The 17,755-nt window shown below is 47.7% G+C and overlaps 1 pseudogene; it reads left to right on the forward strand.

The window, feature by feature from the left end:
• The first annotated feature begins 6,862 nt into the window (after positions 1–6,862).
• LOC132388185 (zinc finger protein 420-like) lies at positions 6,863–15,452 on the forward strand (annotated as a pseudogene).
• Positions 15,453–17,755: the final 2,303 nt, after the last annotated feature.

A 17,755-nucleotide genomic window follows, 5' to 3' on the forward strand; every position in this document is an offset into this window, starting at 1 on the left:
CGAGACGTGCCGGACATCCGTCGTGCATTCAGAGATGTAGGACAGGTGGCGTTTCTGGCGGGACGACCAGGGGTCGGACGCTTTCGTAAAAGCAAAGGTAAGCGGTTTGTGGTCCGCGAACGCGGTGAAGGGCCGACCTTCTAGGAAGTACCTGAAATGCCGGATTGCCAGGTAGAGCGCCAACAGTTCCCGGTCGAAAGCACTGTACTTGAGCTCGGGTGGCCGCAGGTGTTTGCTGAAAAACGCCAGGGGTTGCCAGCGACCTGCGATGAGTTGCTCCAGCACCCCACCGACTGCCGTGTCTGATGCGTCCACTGTGAGGGCGGTAGGGGCGTCCATTCTGGGATGTACTAGCATTGCGGCGTCCGCCAAAGTTTCCTTCGTTTGAACGAAAGCGGCGGCGGACTCCTCGTCCCAGGTAATGTCCTTGCTCGGACCCGACATCAGGGCGAACAGGGGGCGCATGATCCGGGCAGCTGAAGGGAGGAAGCGGTGGTAGAAATTGACCATACCTACGAATTCCTGAAGGACTTTGATCGTGGTGGGTCGCGGGAAGTGGCGGACCGCATCTACCTTAGCGGGCAGAGGGGTTGCCCCGTCTTTAGTGATCCTGTGGCCCAGGAAGTCAATGGTATCGAGTCCGAACTGGCATTTGGCGGGGTTGATTGTAAGACCGTACTCACTCAGTTGGGCGCAGAGTTGACGGAGTTGGGACAGATGCTCCTGACGACTGCTGCTGGCTATGAGGATGTCGTCCAAATAGATGAACGCGAAGTCCAGGTCCCGTCCCACCGCGTCCATTAACCGCTGGAACGTCTGTGCGGCATTCTTCAGGCCGAACGGCATGCGGAGGAACTCGAAAAGGCCAAACGGGGTGATGAGAGCCGTTTTGGGGACGTCGTCAGGATGCATCGGGATTTGATGGTACCCTCGGACGAGGTCTACCTTGGAGAAGATCCGTGCGCCGTGCAGGTTTGCTGCAAAGTCCTGAATGTGCGGCACAGGGTAGCGGTCCGGTGTGGTAGCCTCGTTCAGCCTGCGGTAGTCGCCGCACGGTCTCCAGCCCCCCGTCGCTTTGGGCACCATGTGCAGGGGGGAGGCCCATGGGCTGTCGGACCGCCGGATGATCCCCAATTCCTCCATTCTCTGGAACTCCTCCTTCGCCAGTCGGAGCTTGTCCGGGGGAAGCCGCCGAGCACGGGCATGGAGGGGTGGTCCCTGGGTCGGGATGTGGTGCTGTACGCCGTGCCTGGGCATGGCTGCTGTGAACTGCGGTGCCAGAACCGATGGGAACTCCGCTAGGACCCTGGTGAAGTCGTTGTCGGACAGCGTGATGGAGCCGAGGTGAGGGGCTGGCAACTGGGCTGCACCCAGGGAGAACGTCTGAAAGGTCTCGGCGTGTACCAGTCTCTTCCTGGGCAGGTCGACCAGTAGGCTGTGAGCCCTCAAAAAATCCGCACCCAGAAGCGGTTGGGCTACGGCGGCCAGTGTAAAGTCCCACGTGAACTGGCTGGAGCCGAACTGTAGCTGCACCTGACGGGTGCCATAGGTCCTTACTGTGCTGCCGTTCACGGCCCTCAGGGGGGCACCCGGTGCCCTGCTGCGTGTGTCGTAACTCGTCGGAGGTAAAACGCTGATCTCGGCACCAGTATCGACCAAAAACCGGCGTCCCGATCTTCTATCCCACACGTACAGGAGGCTATCCCGATGGCCAGCCGCCGTAGCCATCAGCGGCGGCTGGCCCTGGCGTTTCCCGGGAACTTGCAGGGCGGGCGACAACGGCGGGCTTCTGCGCTGCACCGCTGGTGGTAGAAGCACCAGTGTTCACTGGGCCGGGGGTTGGCGGGCTCTGCGGCCGGGCCTGGACTGGTCTGCTGCTGGGAGCGTGGCTGGGAGATCCGTGCGATGGACGCCCCGCTCACCTTTTTGGCGTTCCACAGCAAGTCCGCCCGGGCTGCTACCTTCCGGGGGTCACTGAAATCCGCGTCGGACAGCAGCAGGCGTATGTCCTCGGGCAGCTGCTCCAGGAATGCCTGCTCAAACATGAGGCAGAATGTGTGTCCGTCGGCGAGAGACAACATCTCATTCATTAAAGCCGATGGAGGTCTGTCGCCCAAGCCATCCAGGTGCAGTAAACGGGAGAGTCCGAAAGTGCTGAGGAGCAGGGCTTTGAATTCCGTGTAGTTGCCGTCTGCCGGGGGCGACTGTACGAACTCCGCGACCTGGGCCGCTATGTCCTGGTCGAGGGAGCTCACCACGTAGTAGTAGCGGGTGTCTTCTGAGGTGATCTGGCGAACGTGGAATTGGCCTTCGGCTTGCTGGAACCATAGGTTCGGTCGCTGTGTCCAGAAACCCCGCAGTTTCAACGAAACCGCATGAACAGTCGGTCATTTCTGGTCCAAAAATCGTTTGTCCAAAAAATTGTAGCGGTGTACTACCAGCAGCGCTAAAATTACAACACGGAGTCGGTAACTGCAGTCGAAGGAAAAAACTTTATTCGAAATCCTCAGCCTCACTTTTAAGCCTCCCTCAACCTGCCCCCCGTGGCGCAGAGGCTCCAAAGCTCTGTGCTCGCAAACCCCCGTAGGCTATCTAATTGTGAGCCGGTTCGGATGTGCTAGGAAATGGGTCGCCACAGTACGGTCATATTCTGCATGGAGGTCGGTGACTTGTAGTTTATTACTAGTGGACTAGTGGATGACTCCCATCCACTCCATAATGTACTGGTTAGGCACAGGATTACATTCAGCCAGAGACTCATTCCACCGAGATGCAACAAAAGAGCGTCATAGGAAGTCATTCCTGCCTGTGGCCTTCACGCTTAACAACTCCTCTCTCGGAGTGTCAGATACTCTGAGCCAATAGGCTGGTCCTGGACTTATTTCCACTTGGCATAATTTACTTATTATTATTTAATTATGGTTTTATATTGCTATATTGCTACACTATTCTTGGTTGCTGTGACTGTAACAAAACCCAATTTCCCTCTGGATCAATAAAGTATATCTATCTGTATGTCTGGTGTGCCTCAGGGATCTGTTCTGGGACCTCTACTCTTCATGATTTTTATAAATGACCCGGATGAGGAAGTGGAGGGATGTGTTAGTAAGTAGGCTGATGACACAAAGGTTGGGGGTGTAGTTGATAGTGTGGAGGGCTGTCAGGGGTTACAACAGGACATTGATAAGATGCAAAACTGGACTGAGAAGTGGCAAATGGAGTTCAACCAGGTTAAGTGTGATGTGGTTCATTTTGTTATGTCAAATATGATGGCAGATTATTGTATTAATGGTAAGACTCTTGGCAGGATAGAGGATCCGCGGGATCTTGTGGTCCGAGTCCATAGGACACTCAAAGCTGTTATGCAGGTTAAAAAGGCAGAACGTGCATTGGCTTTCATCAACCGTGCGATTGAGTTTAAGAGCCGAGAGGTAATGTTGCAGCTATATAGGACCCTGGTCAGAGTCCAGTTGGAGTACTGTGCTCATTTCTGGTTGCCTCAATACAGGAAAGATGTGGAAACCATTGAAAGGGTGCAGAGGAGATTTACAAGGATGTTGCCTGGATTGGGGAACGTGCCTTAAGAGAATAGGTTGAGTAAATTCGGTCTTTTCTCTTTGGAGCGGTGCAGGACGAGAGGTGACCTGATAGAGGTCTATAAGGTGATGAGAGGCATTGATCGTGTGGATAGTCAGAGGCTTTTTCCCAGGGCTGAAATGGCTAACATGAGAGGGAAAGTTGTTTTTACACAGAGAGTGGTGAGTGTGTGGAATGGGCTGCCGGGGGAGGCGTTGGAGGCGGAACCGATAGCGTGTTTTAAGAGACTCCTGGACAGGTACATGGAGCTTAGAAAACTAGAGGGCTATGGGTAACCCTAGGTAATTTCTAAGTTAAGGGCATGTTCGGCACAGCATTGTGGGCTGAGGTGCCTGAATTGTGCTGTCCGGTTTCTATGAACATGCATTTTGTGTCAATAACTGATTTGGAAATGTTGTATTTGGTCTCTTAGCCAAATAGTGGACACAGTTTGTGAACAACTGGGTTCCAAGTATTGCTCCCTACAACACCCACTGGGACATCGTACAGACCCAGGAAGGGTCTTTAAACAGACCGACTACCGGAAAACACGAAAGCCACTCGGCCCCTCCAAACCGTCCTGTCATTCAATGTCCTTGGACTGGTCCATTCGCCCCCCTCTTTGCTCGGACCATTGTCCCCACCTACAGATCAATAGACTGCCGGTTTGACCCCCAATGTGGTGAATCCCTCTGTTCGCCACCATTCCATCTTTCCAATAAAATGCACCCCCTTCCTTCCCCTACTGGGATCATTCCCTCCGTCCCCGGGGAGTCAGCAACAAGCCGATTCGCCAAGTGTTCTCCTCCTACCTCTCGGCGATACATCGGACTCCGGCAGCAGGGGACGCTTCAGAAGCGCCCCCAACTTCCCTCGGAGGGAAGCGGAAAGAAATCAAAAAGCGGGACATTTACTTTGAGGTTTATCCCGCCGAGGAGGTGGGGGAGACGATCTCTCGGCTGTTTCGCCTGTACTATTGGGTGTAACGAGTAATTGACATCGCTTCGCACCAATGGAGATAACACAGCGCCTGAATCCTCTGTTCCTCTCGGGGCCATAATTATAACTGTTGCTCGACAGATCCCACTGAATAAAGTTGAAATTTCAAAGTTTAAGTCGGAAAAGGGAGAGACTAATGGCGGACAGAAATCGACTGTGTCTTACATGTCAGTGAGCGGGAGGCGGAGTCCTGTGTTAAATGTTTAAGCATCACGGTGATTGAAGGCAGCTGCAGGTTCATGAGGGACTGTTACTGTCAGATTCTGTAGTTCTTGCGGCTGCTCATCGCACCCAGGACTGAACCCTGGTCACTGAGCATTGGAGGAGTCTGTTCTGCTGATGTTAGCCTTAAGCTAGACTGGTGTTTAATATTGTGGATCTGTGACAGATAAATCAATTTGTATCAACTCCCGTGTCTCAGGTACTCACGATGCAAACTAGGGAGGCCACTCGGCCCATCTGGTCCCTGCCCGTATTTCTGTTCCATATGAGTACATCAAAATCTACCCGGGCCGTTCCCCTCTCATCTCCCTGAGATGACAGGTTGCCAACCATGTAACCTACTCTAGAAAATCTTAGAATTACCCTACTGCATAGCCACCTATTTTCCTAAGCTCCATGTACCTATCTAAGAGTCTCTTAAAAGACTCTATTGTATCCGCTTCTACCACCATCGCTGGCAATGCATTCCACACACACACACACCACTCTTTGCTTTAAAACCTTAGCTCTGACATCTCCTCTGTACCTACTTCCAAGCAGCTTAAACCTATTCCCCCTCGTGTTAGCCGTTTCAGCCCTGGGTAAAAGCCTCTGACTATCCACACGACCAATGCCTCTCATCATCTTATACACCTGCATGAATTCCCTGCATGATTTTCTCCGGGCTGAACAAGACGATGAGCTCATTGTGGTTGTGACGTTGTTCAGGGCTCCGGACGAAGCTCGGGAAACAATGCTTAAAGTCTTCAGATGTTAAAGTGGAAAAGTTCAGTAATCTACGGAACAAGCGAGTGAGAGGAGAGATTTGTAAATCCACACGAAGATGTAGAGAGAAAGCAATTACGAAGAATTCCACACACATTCCACGCTGGGTAAACGAAACAACAGTCGCCGAAGATCTTATCCGTCGATTAGTTCCGAAATCCACTTAGAAATATCACCAGGTGACAGTCACAGGAATATCGTCTTCAAGTGGTTAGCACAGAACACCCCGATTCCAGGTAAGGACCAACAAAAGTGATACCACGGGTACTCCAGCAAATCCACACATATGGATTATACGAAGTGACACTCAAACATCTGTTGTGCACTGCGTGCTGATGATCAACCCAATCTTTTGTGCATGGAAGAGCTCCAACAGTTTGTCCCTCTCTCTCTCTCTCTCTCTCTCTCACTCTTTCTCAGTCTGAAGCAGTCTGAGTCTCAGTCCCGCCTCATTCAGGCACTTCAGGTGACTCCCACAGTAAGCAAACCTGCGGTCTCGCAAAACAATGCGCCTCCAAAGTCTGACAGCAGCCTCCTTCTCTCTCTCTCTCTCCCCCTCCCTCTACCCCTCTTTCGCACTTAAAGCGACACTCACAGTAAGCGAACCTGCGGTCTCGCAACACAATGCACCTCTAAAGTCTGACAGCAGACTAGCGAGTAAACCTTCGATGGAGCAGAGTCAGAAACCAAAGAGTTGCCAGCCTGAGCCAGGGCTTTGGGGCTCCAGAGAGAGTTGGGTCCCGAGTTTACGAGGAGGAGGAGGAATCAGATCAGCAGGATATGGCTACAAAAGAAAGATCAGAAACATTTGGAAACTGGTTGCCCGGAAAAAAGGGGGTTAATTTCTGCAAAATACTAGTGGAAATCAACAGATGAGGCAGAAAATGTGAAGAGGAATAAATAGACAAGGTTTAAGCCGAGCCCCTTCAGCATGCCTGGACTGTGTACTCCTCTGCTTAGCTGCAGCCTGAACTCCAGAGTTCCTCCAGCATTTTGTGTGTGTGCGTCTCTGTATTTCCAAAAACTGCAGAATCTCCTGTGTTTTATAACTGCATTTTACTTTGGCATTAGATACATGTTGATATTGAGTATGGTGTTTATGGGAGCCACTTTCTGCGTTAAAACAGCTGCTGATTTTTCTACACACAGGAAAAAAAAATGAGGTATGGACAATGAACCGGTGGTTGCAGAAATGTTTAATGGCACCGTAATCTCCCATAATGCAGTGCGTTTAAAATTTCGCCGGCCCTGAAGCACAGATGAAATGCGCAGGCGTCAGGCTGATGACGTCCCCGAGTATCACGCATGCGCACAGGACCCTGAAGGCCTTGAAAATGTCGGCTGCAGGTAAGAGTGATTCTCCGTGATTTTGTCTTAAACACCGACTTTGGGACATTTCCGGTGAAATCCGGAAACCGTGACCAGCAATTCCGGGACAGTCCTGCCCTCTTCCCTCTCTCTCAGCCCCACGATCCGTACACGGGCCCCGGGGAGCTCCCGGCTGATGAGGGAATGGGAACCGATGGATCTCTCAGACAGAGCTGAGCTCCAGCCATCTAAATGCAAGGATTAGGAACTCGGAGAAAGGGAACAAAATCTTTTACATCACCAGTTGAGAAAATCACCTTTGTTCTACCTCCAATCACAAAGAAGAGGAAATCTGCAGATGCTGGAAATCCAAGCAACACACGCAAAATGCCGGCAGAACTCAGCATTAGTACTCCTTTCCATAGATGCTGCCTGGCCTGCTGAGCTCCTCCAGCATTTTGTGTGTGTTGCTTGTTCCACCTCCTTTTGTTCTGGACTTTTCTACCCGTGACGACATGTTTTGTACCATTCTCTCTGGGTACATAATGATATCAAAAACCTTTGCCCTGGGCAACAAGTAACTTTCACATCAGAAATATGCCAGACTCCAGTGAGACAGACTACTGCCCTTCCCTTCATATTCATTGTCATTGCCATCACCGAGTTCATCACCGTCAGTCATCTGGAGAGGGCTCAGGGGAAATATTTATGTACAACACAGAAACTGGTGTTACCTGTGTGTATTGTGGTGATGCAAACGTTGCTGGAGAATTTGCAAATGGGGAGAAGTGGAGTGAAATTTGGAAATCTGACTTTTTAAAGCGTCATTTAGCAAGCAAGTCACATATGGACAGTGTGCAAAAGCTCTGCCGAGAAAATCCTTCATAACCCACTATAGGCCTGCTACATAGGTTGTGTGAGAGTGTAGATGAACTTGATCAAACCCAGAGGAGATCAATGTTTTTATCGACAGTGATTTGCTAGCTGTGAAAATGAATACCTCTCTATATAAAATTCACTGTGCACATGTTGTCACTGGGTAATAGAATGCACAGTACATGATTTATGTGCACACTTGTCATTACAAATTAGAGGGGACATTGGTGGGAAGGTGGTGAGACCTCCAGTGTCCCTGATGCCCTCACCTGCAAGATGTGCCTCCAGCTGCAGCTTGTAACCCTGCACGTTAAGGAGTTGGAACTGGAAATGGATGAATTCCAGATCATCCAGGAGTTGGAGGGGGTGATAGCTATGACAGGATGAGAGGTGAGTTACATACAAGGTACAGGACACAGGGAACTGGGTGAGAGTCAGGGAAATGAGGTTAAATAGATATCATAGAGTACTCTTGTGGCCATCCCACACAACAGGTGGAACACTTTAGGAAGTATTGGGGGGGGATTACCTGACAGAGGAAAGTCAAAGGAGTGATAGGGGATTCATTAGTTAGGGGAACAGAACAGGAAGGGGACTAATATCCTAGTGGTAAGGCTGCGAGAGAAAGTGTGGTGGAGGGGGGTGCTGATGTGGTTAAAATGATTTGTAGGGGGAATGGGAGCCAGAATGCCAGGACAGATAATGGAGAGGGTGATTTGAATTGAATTGAATTTCTTACATAGATATACTTGAGGAGTCGAAGTCTTTACGTTACATCTCCATCTAAATCTGCAATGTGTAATTTATAGTAATTTATAATAAATAGTTTGTGCATAGAACAGTCAGTATAACATAGATATGCAATTGTATTCGGATGAATTAATCAGTCTGATGACCTGGTAGAAGATGATGTCCTGGAGCCTGTTGGTCCTTTCGCTGTGGTACCATTTCCTGGATGGTAGCAGCAAGAACAGTTTGTGGTTGTGGTGAATTGGGTCCCCAATATCTTTTGGGCCCTTTTTCCACACCTGTCCCTGTAAGTGTCCTGAATAGTGAGAAGTTCACATCTACAGATAAACTGGGCTATCCGCACCACTCTCTGCAGGTTCCTGAGATTAAGGGAAATACAGTTCCCATACCAGGCAGTGATGCAGCCAGTCAGGATGCACTCAATTGTGTCCCTGTAGAAAGTCCTCAGGATTTCGGGCCCCATCCCCAACTTTTTCAACTATCTGAGGTGAAAGAGGTGCTGCTGTGCTCTTTTCACAGCACAGCCGGTTTGTACAGACAATGTGAGATGCTTGGTGATGTCTATGCCGAGGATCTTAACATTGTTCACCCTCTCAGTCCCAGATCCTTTGATGTCAACAGGGTTTAGCCTGTCTCCATTCCTCCTGCTGCTTTGTTTTTGTGACAGTGAGGGAGAGTTTGTTTTCTTGACACCAGTCAAATGTTGTTCAGACCTCAGACAGTGTTAGCAATCAAATGGTTGAGCATGGTGCGATGAATGTGCTGAGCTGTGTTTATCACAATACAAGAAGCATCGTAGGAAAGCCCAATGAGCTCAGGACAGGGAATTATGATATTGTGGCCATTATAGGGGCTTGTTTACACACAACAGTCTGAAGGATTTAGAGATATTTGTAGAGAGATTGCAGACCATGCCAAGAAACAAAGGTTGTTCCAGTAAGTGATTTTAACTTTCCATATATTGACTGGGACTCCCATACTGTAAAAAGATTAGATGGGGTAAAGTTTGTCAAATGTGTCCTTAATCAGTAAGTAGAATTCCCGATGTAGAAGTGTGCAACAAGCTGTTAGGAAATGATCCAGGGTGGTGACAGAATTTGTGATCATAATGCCATGAGATTCAAAGTAAATATGGAAAAAAGCAGAGGTCTGGACCACGGGTTGGGATTCTAAATTGCAGAAAGGTCGATTTTGAAGGTATCAGAAAGGATCTGACAAGTGTGGTTTGGGACAGGCTGTCTCCTGGCAAAGGAGTACCTGTAAGTGGGAAGCCTTCAGATGTGAATTTTTGAGGATGCAGAGTTTGTATGTGCCTGCCAATATGAAAGTTGAAAGGTAACTGGTCCAGGGAACCTTGCTTTTGAAGAGAAATTGAAGCCTCGTATATTTTGTTCCTCTAAATGTGTCAGACTGTTGGGTGCTACCGAGACCCATTAATGACTACAAGTCATGATTCCACGCACTGAGCTCATCTGACTTTATTTATTGACTTCTTTTGGTTTCTCAAAGCTTCCGAATAGTTTTTGTTGTTTGTTTGCCCTCTCTTTGACATTTATGTTAGCTTTGGCTTCTCATTTAACCACGGTTGTGTCCTCCTGTCTTTCTAATGCTTCCACTTCTGTGGAATCACTCAGCTCCCGAATTGCTCCAGAAATTCCAGTCACTGCTGCTCAATTGTAACTTCTACCTTTTACCTTCCAAACAAGCTTGTACAACTTCTCTGTCATAGAAACATGTAGAAGTTGCATACAGAAACAGGCTCTTTGGCCCATCTAGTCAATGCCAAAAAAAACATTTAATCTTGCTGTGCAATCTGGACCAGCTGGGAAAATGGTTTGAGAAATGGAAAATGGAATTTAACACAGACCAGTGTGAGTTGTTGCACTTTGGTTTGACCTACCAAGGGAGGTCTTTCACAGTGACTGGTCGGGCACGGAGGAGTGTTGTAGAAGAAAGGGACCTCTTGTAGAAGAAAGTCCTTAATTCACTGAAAGTGGTATCACAGTTAGATAGAGATGGAAGGAAAGATCTTAGCCCATTGCCCTTCATGAAGCAAAGTACTGACAACAATAAATGGATATTATGTTGACTTGTAAAAGACATTGGTGAGCCCTAATTTAGAGTATTGTTTGCAGTTTTGGTCACCTGCCTACAGGAAAAATGTACAAGCGGTTCAGAGAAAATTCACGAGGATTTTGCCAGGTCTGGAGGACTTGGGTTATAAGGAAAGATTGACAGGTCAGGACTTTATTCCTTGGAACGTAGAAGATTGAGGGGATATTTGATTGTGATAGAGGGGCATAGATAGTGTAAATGCAAGCTGGCTTTTACCACTGAGATTGGGTGGGACCACAACCAGAGTCCGTGGGTTAAGGGTTTTAAGGTGAAATTTTAAGGGGAACATGAGTGGAAGCTTCTTCACACAGACAGTCATCCGGGTGTGGAATGAGCAGCCAGCACAAGTGGTGCATGCGAGTTCAATTTCAACATTTAAGATGTTCTTGTAGGTACCTGGATGTTAGCAGTATGGAAGTGGAGAGTTTAAATAGTTCAGCACAAACTAGATGGCCCAAAGGGCCTGTTTCTATGTTGTAATTTTCTATGACTGTTAAAATAATACAAAAAAATCACTCTAAGTCCTTTCAACAGCTGTGGACCAACCATTCATCTCAACAGGAATTTTCTACATGGCGTTAAAGCTGTGGCAGTTTAAGTTAATCATTCGTAAAAGAAAATCCCAGCTGCACATCTAGAAAGACGGTTTGTGTGAGACTGTTTCAGTTACTGTGGGGCCAGGAACCCATGCAGCTCAGCAGGAGCAGGGAATAATACCAATGGTGAGAGTTCAACTCAGCCAAGGTACAAATTGGAGATGGCAGAAAGCCCCATTCTTATTGAGACAGAAGATTATCAGGGAATTGATGGCCATTCCAGATACCAGCACTCTGCCCAGTCAGGAGATGATTTCTCTCTCCAGCTTAGGTTGAACCTCACTGTAACAGTGTGATACCTGATCAGACTTTGGCAACTCAAGTAATCTCATCTGAGATGTTGTCCTACACCAACTGACGGATTTTGTAAATCTTTTTACAGGTTAAAAACGAGAAGGAATTTGTCTCCAGGAATCTCAATCATGGCACGCCAGTTTTGTTGACTCTTTCTAGGTATTTTAGAAGTGGAGCAGGGGATTCAATTGACCATCCTTCCTGCTCAGACTGTGGGGAGGAATTCACTCGGTCATTTGACCAACTGGCACGCCCATCATTTTACACAGGAGAACGGCCGTTCACCTGCTCGGACAGTGGAAATGGATTCACTCGGTTATCACAATTGAAGGTACATCAGCAAGTTCATACTGGGCAAGGCCATTTTCCTGTTCTGTGTGTGAGAAAGGATTCAGTCAGTCATCCCAGTCAGTTCACAATAGGCAGAGGCTGCTCCTCTGCTGAATTTATGAGGACCGATTCACTCGGTCATCTGACCTAATGGCTCACCAGCGAGTTCACACCAGGGAGCGGCCATTCACCTGTTTGGACTGTAGGAAGGGATTCACTTGCTCATATAAACTGAAAGTTCATCATCGAGTTCACACTGGTGAGAAACCATTCACCTGCTCAGTCTGTGAAAAGAGATTCAGTCACTCTTCCACACTACGGAGACACCAGCGAGTTCACACTGGGGAGAAGCCATTCACCTGCTCAGTCTGTGGGAAGAGATTCTCTGAGTCATCTGCCCTACTGGTACATCAGCGAGTTCACACCGGGGAGAAGCCGTTCATCTGCTCAGACTGTGGGAAGAGATTCACCGAGTCATCTGGCCTACTGGTACATCAGCGTGTTCACACTGGGGAGAAGCCATTTACCTGCTCAGACTGTGGGAAGAGATTCACTCAGTCATCCACCCTACAGAGTCATCTGCGAGTTCACACTGGGTTGAGGCCATTCACCTGCTCAGAATGTGGGAAGAGATTCAGTGAGTTATCCCACCTACAGAATCATCAACGTGTTCACACTGGGGAGAAGCCGTTCACCTGCTCAGAATGTGGGAAGAGATTCACTCAGACGTCCCACTTACAGAGACATCAGCGAGTTCACACTGGGGAGAGGCCATTCACCTGCTCGGAATGTGGGAAGGGATTCATTCAGTCATCCAGCCTTCATAGTCATCAGCAAGTTCACACAGGGGAGAGGCCGTTCAGCTGCTAAGAATGTGCGAACGGATTCATTCAGTCATCCCAACTACTGGCACATCAGTCAGTTCACAATGGGGAGTGGTTGTTGTTAAGTATCCCTAGGTATCGTTTGCTGTGGACTGTTATTTTATATGAGAGAGAGAAGAGAGAAGAGAGAAGAGAGAAGAGAGAAGAGAGAAGAGAGAAGAGAGAAGGGAGAAGGGAGAAGGGAGAAGGGAGAAGGGAGAAGGGAGAAGGGAGAAGGGAGAAGGGAGAAGGGAGAAGGGAGAAGGGAGAAGGGAGAAGGGAGAAGGGAGAAGGGAGAAGGGAGAAGGGAGAAGGGAGAAGGGAGAAGGGAGAAGGGAGAAGGAGAAGAGAGGGAGAGGGAGGGAGAGAGAGAGAGAGAGAGAGAGAGAGAGAGAGAGAGAGAGAGAGAGAGAGAGAGAGAGAGAGAGAGAGAGAGAGAGAGAGAGAGAGAGAGAGAGAGAGAGAGAGAGAGAGAGAGAGAGAGAGGAGAGAGAGAGAGAGAGAGGAGAGAGAGAGAGAGAGAGAGAGAGAGAGAGAGAGAGAGAGAGAGAGAGAGAGAGAGAGAGAGAGAGGAGAGAGAGAGAGAGAGACTGACTCGCAGCTTGTTTAAAATTAACCGAGGACACAGACACTCAGAGCCAGACAGAAACGAAGGAGGAGAAATGGAACAGTCAACACAAAGGAACTAATGGCCAAGGGTCACTATTTGTGACTTTCCTATGCCCACAAGGGTGGGTTAATTATTGATTCAACATAATGTACATCGAATGTGTGGTTGTCACCTCGTTTGATCCATAGGAGTGGATCTGATTGGGATATCCTGCTCAGAGTGTGGGAAGGGATTCATTCGGTCATCCCAACTACTGGCACACCAGCGCGTGCACACTGGGGAGTGGCCTTTCACCTGCTCAGAATGTGGGAAAGGATTCACTGAGTCATCCACCCTACAGAGACATCAGCGAGTTCACACTGGGGAGAAGCCGTTCACCTGCTCAGTCTGTGGGAAGAGATTCACTCATTCATCCACCATACAGAGACACCAGTCAGTTCACACTGGGGAGAGGCCGTTCACCTGCTCAGACTGTGGGAAGGGATGCACTAAATCATCTATACTGAAAGTACATCAGCGAGTTCATGCTGGAGAGAGGTGGTTCACCTATTCAGAATGTGGGAAGGGATTCACTCAGTTACACCATCTACAGAGGCACCAGCGAGTTCACACTGGGGAGAAGCCATTCACCTGCTCGGAATGTGGGAAGAGATTCACTGATTCATCCATCCTACAGAGACACCAGCGAGTTCACACTGGAGAGAAGCCGTTCACTTGCTCAGTCTGTGGGAAGAGATTCACTCGGTCATCCACCCTACGGAATCATCAGCGAATTCATACTGGGGAGAAGCCATTCACCTGCTCGGAATGTGGGAAAGGATTCACTGATTCATCCAACCTACAGAAACATCAGCGAATTCACACTGGGAAGAAGCCGTTCACCTGCTCAGAATGTGAGAAGAGATTCACTGATTCATCCACCCTACAGAAGCATCAGCGAGTTCACACTGGGGAGAAGCCGTTCACATGCTCAGTCTGTGGGAAGGGATTCACTCGGTCATCCACCCTACAGAGTCATCAGCGAGTTCACACTGGGGAGAAGCCGTTCACTTGCTCAGAATGTGGGAAAGGATTCACCCAGTCAACCCGACTACTGGCACACCTGTCAGTTCACGATGGGGAGTGGCCGTTGTTATGAATCTCTAGGTTTCATTTGTTGTGGACTATCATTTCAAGAGAGAGAGAGAGAGAGAGATTAGGAAGGTGAATCAGTCTGACTTGCTACTTGTTTACATCACTCGCAGCTTGTTTAGTTTTAACCGAGGACACAGACACTCAGAGTCAGACAGAGACGAAGGAGGAAAAATGGAAGGATTGAAACCAGGGAACTAGTGGCCAAGAGTCACTGTTTGGATTTTCCTATGCCCACAAGTGTGAGCTAATTATCAATTCCGTCATCTCGTTTGATCCATAGGAGTGGATCGGATTTGGGGTATCCTGTGAAGACCACTGAATGTGTTAACCCTTGCCTGGGCATGGTGTGGTAATTCACTTGAACAGGATACCCCTTGTGACAAGTCACTTTCGGTGATAATTCATATGTGGATTTGGAATGATGACAGATCAAATCTACAGTGACTGTTCCCCCATTTTACCTCCATGGAACCTGTGGAATTCGATAAAATTTCCTTCTCTCGACATTTACCCTGGATTACAAATATGTCTCTCTCATCACCTATTCTGTGGTTGAACTGAACTTACATACTTTAGTATCTCAAGACTCCAAGTCTTGTTTCCCCCGAGCTCAATAGTTTGGGAGTTATATTTACACGCATATATACACATAACACTGTTAACTTCTGTTCATCGTGCTTAAGTTACCAGATTACAAGGAGATTCTAATAAGGATAGTTTTAACATCAAAAACAGACTCAGGTGTAGTGGGGCCTGTGTCCAGGATATGAACAGATTTGGGGGCGTATTGATTAATTATCGATTTCATTGGGGAAATCCCTTTTGATTTATTTGTGGGTGGAAAATCAGCAGCAATGGATGTTGATAGATATCTGGAAGTGCCAACCTCTGAGGCATTAGATGACGCCAGAAGGATTGGGTTGTTGAGTATTGCTAAAAGGTTAAAAATTGCTAAGGTGAAATTTATGTTCAGGTGGGCACAGATGCAGAGGAAAACAGCTGAACATTATGTATCTGACAATGTGTTTAAAATGGAGGTGTTGGAGGTGTTTCCTGAAAGTAAACCTCGTGAGCTTGAGCTCCCGTATAAATGACAAAAATTAAAGATGGAGGCTGCAGAAAGGCAGAGGCCATTTAAAGCTAGAGAGGCAGAAAAATAGAGAGAAGAGGCAGTAAAACAGTGGGAGGACGCAGAAAGACAGAGGCTGTTCGAGCTGGAGAAGATAGAGAGATTACAGCAAAGGGGTCTAGTGTTACACTCTGGTGATAAGTTTGAGGCCAGTTGGGAAGTTAAATTGCTGCCTCCATTTGACAAGGCAAAGGTTGATAAACACTTCCAGTATTTTGAGAAGGTTGCTCAGAGTTTAAAGTGGTCAAAAGAGGGTTGTCCTATTCTCTTACATAGTGCAATTAAGGGGGAGGCTCAGCAAGCCTATTCTGCTTTGACAATTGATGAAGCAGCTGATTATAGAACATAGAACAGCACATCACAGTACAGGCCCTTCAGCCCACAATGTTGTGCTGACCTTTAATCCCTGCCCCCCATATATCCTCCACCCACTTAAATTCCTCCATATATCTGTCTAGTAGTCTCTAGTGTATCTGCCTCCACCACTGACTCAGGCAGTGCATTCCGCACACCAACCACTCTCTGAGTTAGAAAAAAAACCTTCCTCTAATATACCCCTTGAACTCCGCACCCCTTACCTTAATGCCATGTCCTCTTGTATTGAGCAGTGGTACCCTAGGGAAGAGGCACTGGCTGCCCACTCTATCTATGCCTCTTAATATCTTGTATACCCCTATCATGTCTCCTGTGATCCTCCTTCTCTTCAACGAGTAAAGCCCTAGCTCCCTTAATCTCTGATCATAATGCATGCAGTCTAAACCAGACATTATCCTGGTATATCTCCTCTGTACCCTTTCCAATGCTTCCATATCTTTCTGATAGTGAGGTGACCAGAATTGGATACAGTACTCCAAGTGTGGCCTAACCAGAGTTTTATAGAGCAGCATCATTACATCGCGACTCTTAAACTCTATCCCTCAACTTATGAAAGCTAACACTCCATAAGCTTTCTTAACTACCCTACCTACACGTGAGGCAACTTTCTGGGATCTGGGGACATAAACCCCCAGATCCCTCTGCTCCTCCACAGTACCAAGTGTCCTGCCATTTACTTTGTACTCTGTCTTGGAGTTTCACCTTCCAAATTGCACCACCTCACACTTCTCCGGGTTGTACTCCATCTGCCACTTTTCAGCCCATTCCTGGATCCTATCAATGTCTGTCTGCAATCTTTGTCAATCCTCTACACTATCCACAACACCACCAACCTTTGTGTCATCTGCAACCTTGTCAACCCTCCCTTCTACCCCCATATCCAGGTCGTTAATAAAAATCACGAAAAGTAAGGGTCCCAGTACCGATTTATGTGGGACACCACAAGTTACAACCCTCAAATCCAAAATGTACTCACTCCACCATGACTGTCTGCTTTCTGTAGGTAAGCCAATTCTGAATCCACCTGGCCAAATATCCCTTCTGACTTTCTGAATAAGCTTACCGTGGGGAACCTTATCACATAGTGAAACAGGCTGTGCTCAAAGCTTACAAGATGGTCTCAGAATCATACTGCAAATGTTTAGAAATTTGAGGAAATCTGTGAACCAGACTTATATGGAATTTGCTTATGAGAAGTTTGTGTGTTTTGACCGCTGGTGCACATGTAAAAATGTGAATGATGATTTTAACAGCTTGAAAGAGTTGGTTTTAATTGAAGAATTCAAAAGCTGAGTGTCTGATGACCTAAAGACATATTTAGATGAAAAGGATGCTGCCACTTTGCAGGAGTCTGCTAGATTAGCAGATGAGTTTGTTTTAACTTATAAGGTTAAGTTTACCCAGAATAAGAGCTTCCAAAAGAGTAGCAGGGATAACCAGGGTAAACCAGAAATTGAAGCTGGGACCAGTGACAAGAGTAAGGATGAAGGGAAGCAGTTGAAGGAGAAATATTCTGGTCTCACTTGTTACTATTGTAAGAAATCTGGTCATATGATGGCTAATTGTTCTGTCCTGAAGAAGAAAAAGGAAAAGGAGGCAGTCCCAAATGCCTGTGTTCAGTCTGTTGAAGCACCTATAAACCCATAGGGTTCTGAACATTCTGTTGAGGCTCAATTAAGGACTGAGAGGTCTGACCGAGATAAGAAGGGATTCGATCATTTTATGTCAGATGGGTTTGTATTAGCAAAGGAAGGGTCAACCCCGGTACCAGTGAAAATTCTTCGAGATACTGGGGCTTCTCAGTCACTTATAT

This window comes from Hypanus sabinus, unplaced genomic scaffold, assembly GCF_030144855.1.
Source record: "Hypanus sabinus isolate sHypSab1 unplaced genomic scaffold, sHypSab1.hap1 scaffold_276, whole genome shotgun sequence".
In the NCBI taxonomy this organism is placed as follows: Eukaryota; Metazoa; Chordata; class Chondrichthyes; order Myliobatiformes; family Dasyatidae; genus Hypanus; species Hypanus sabinus.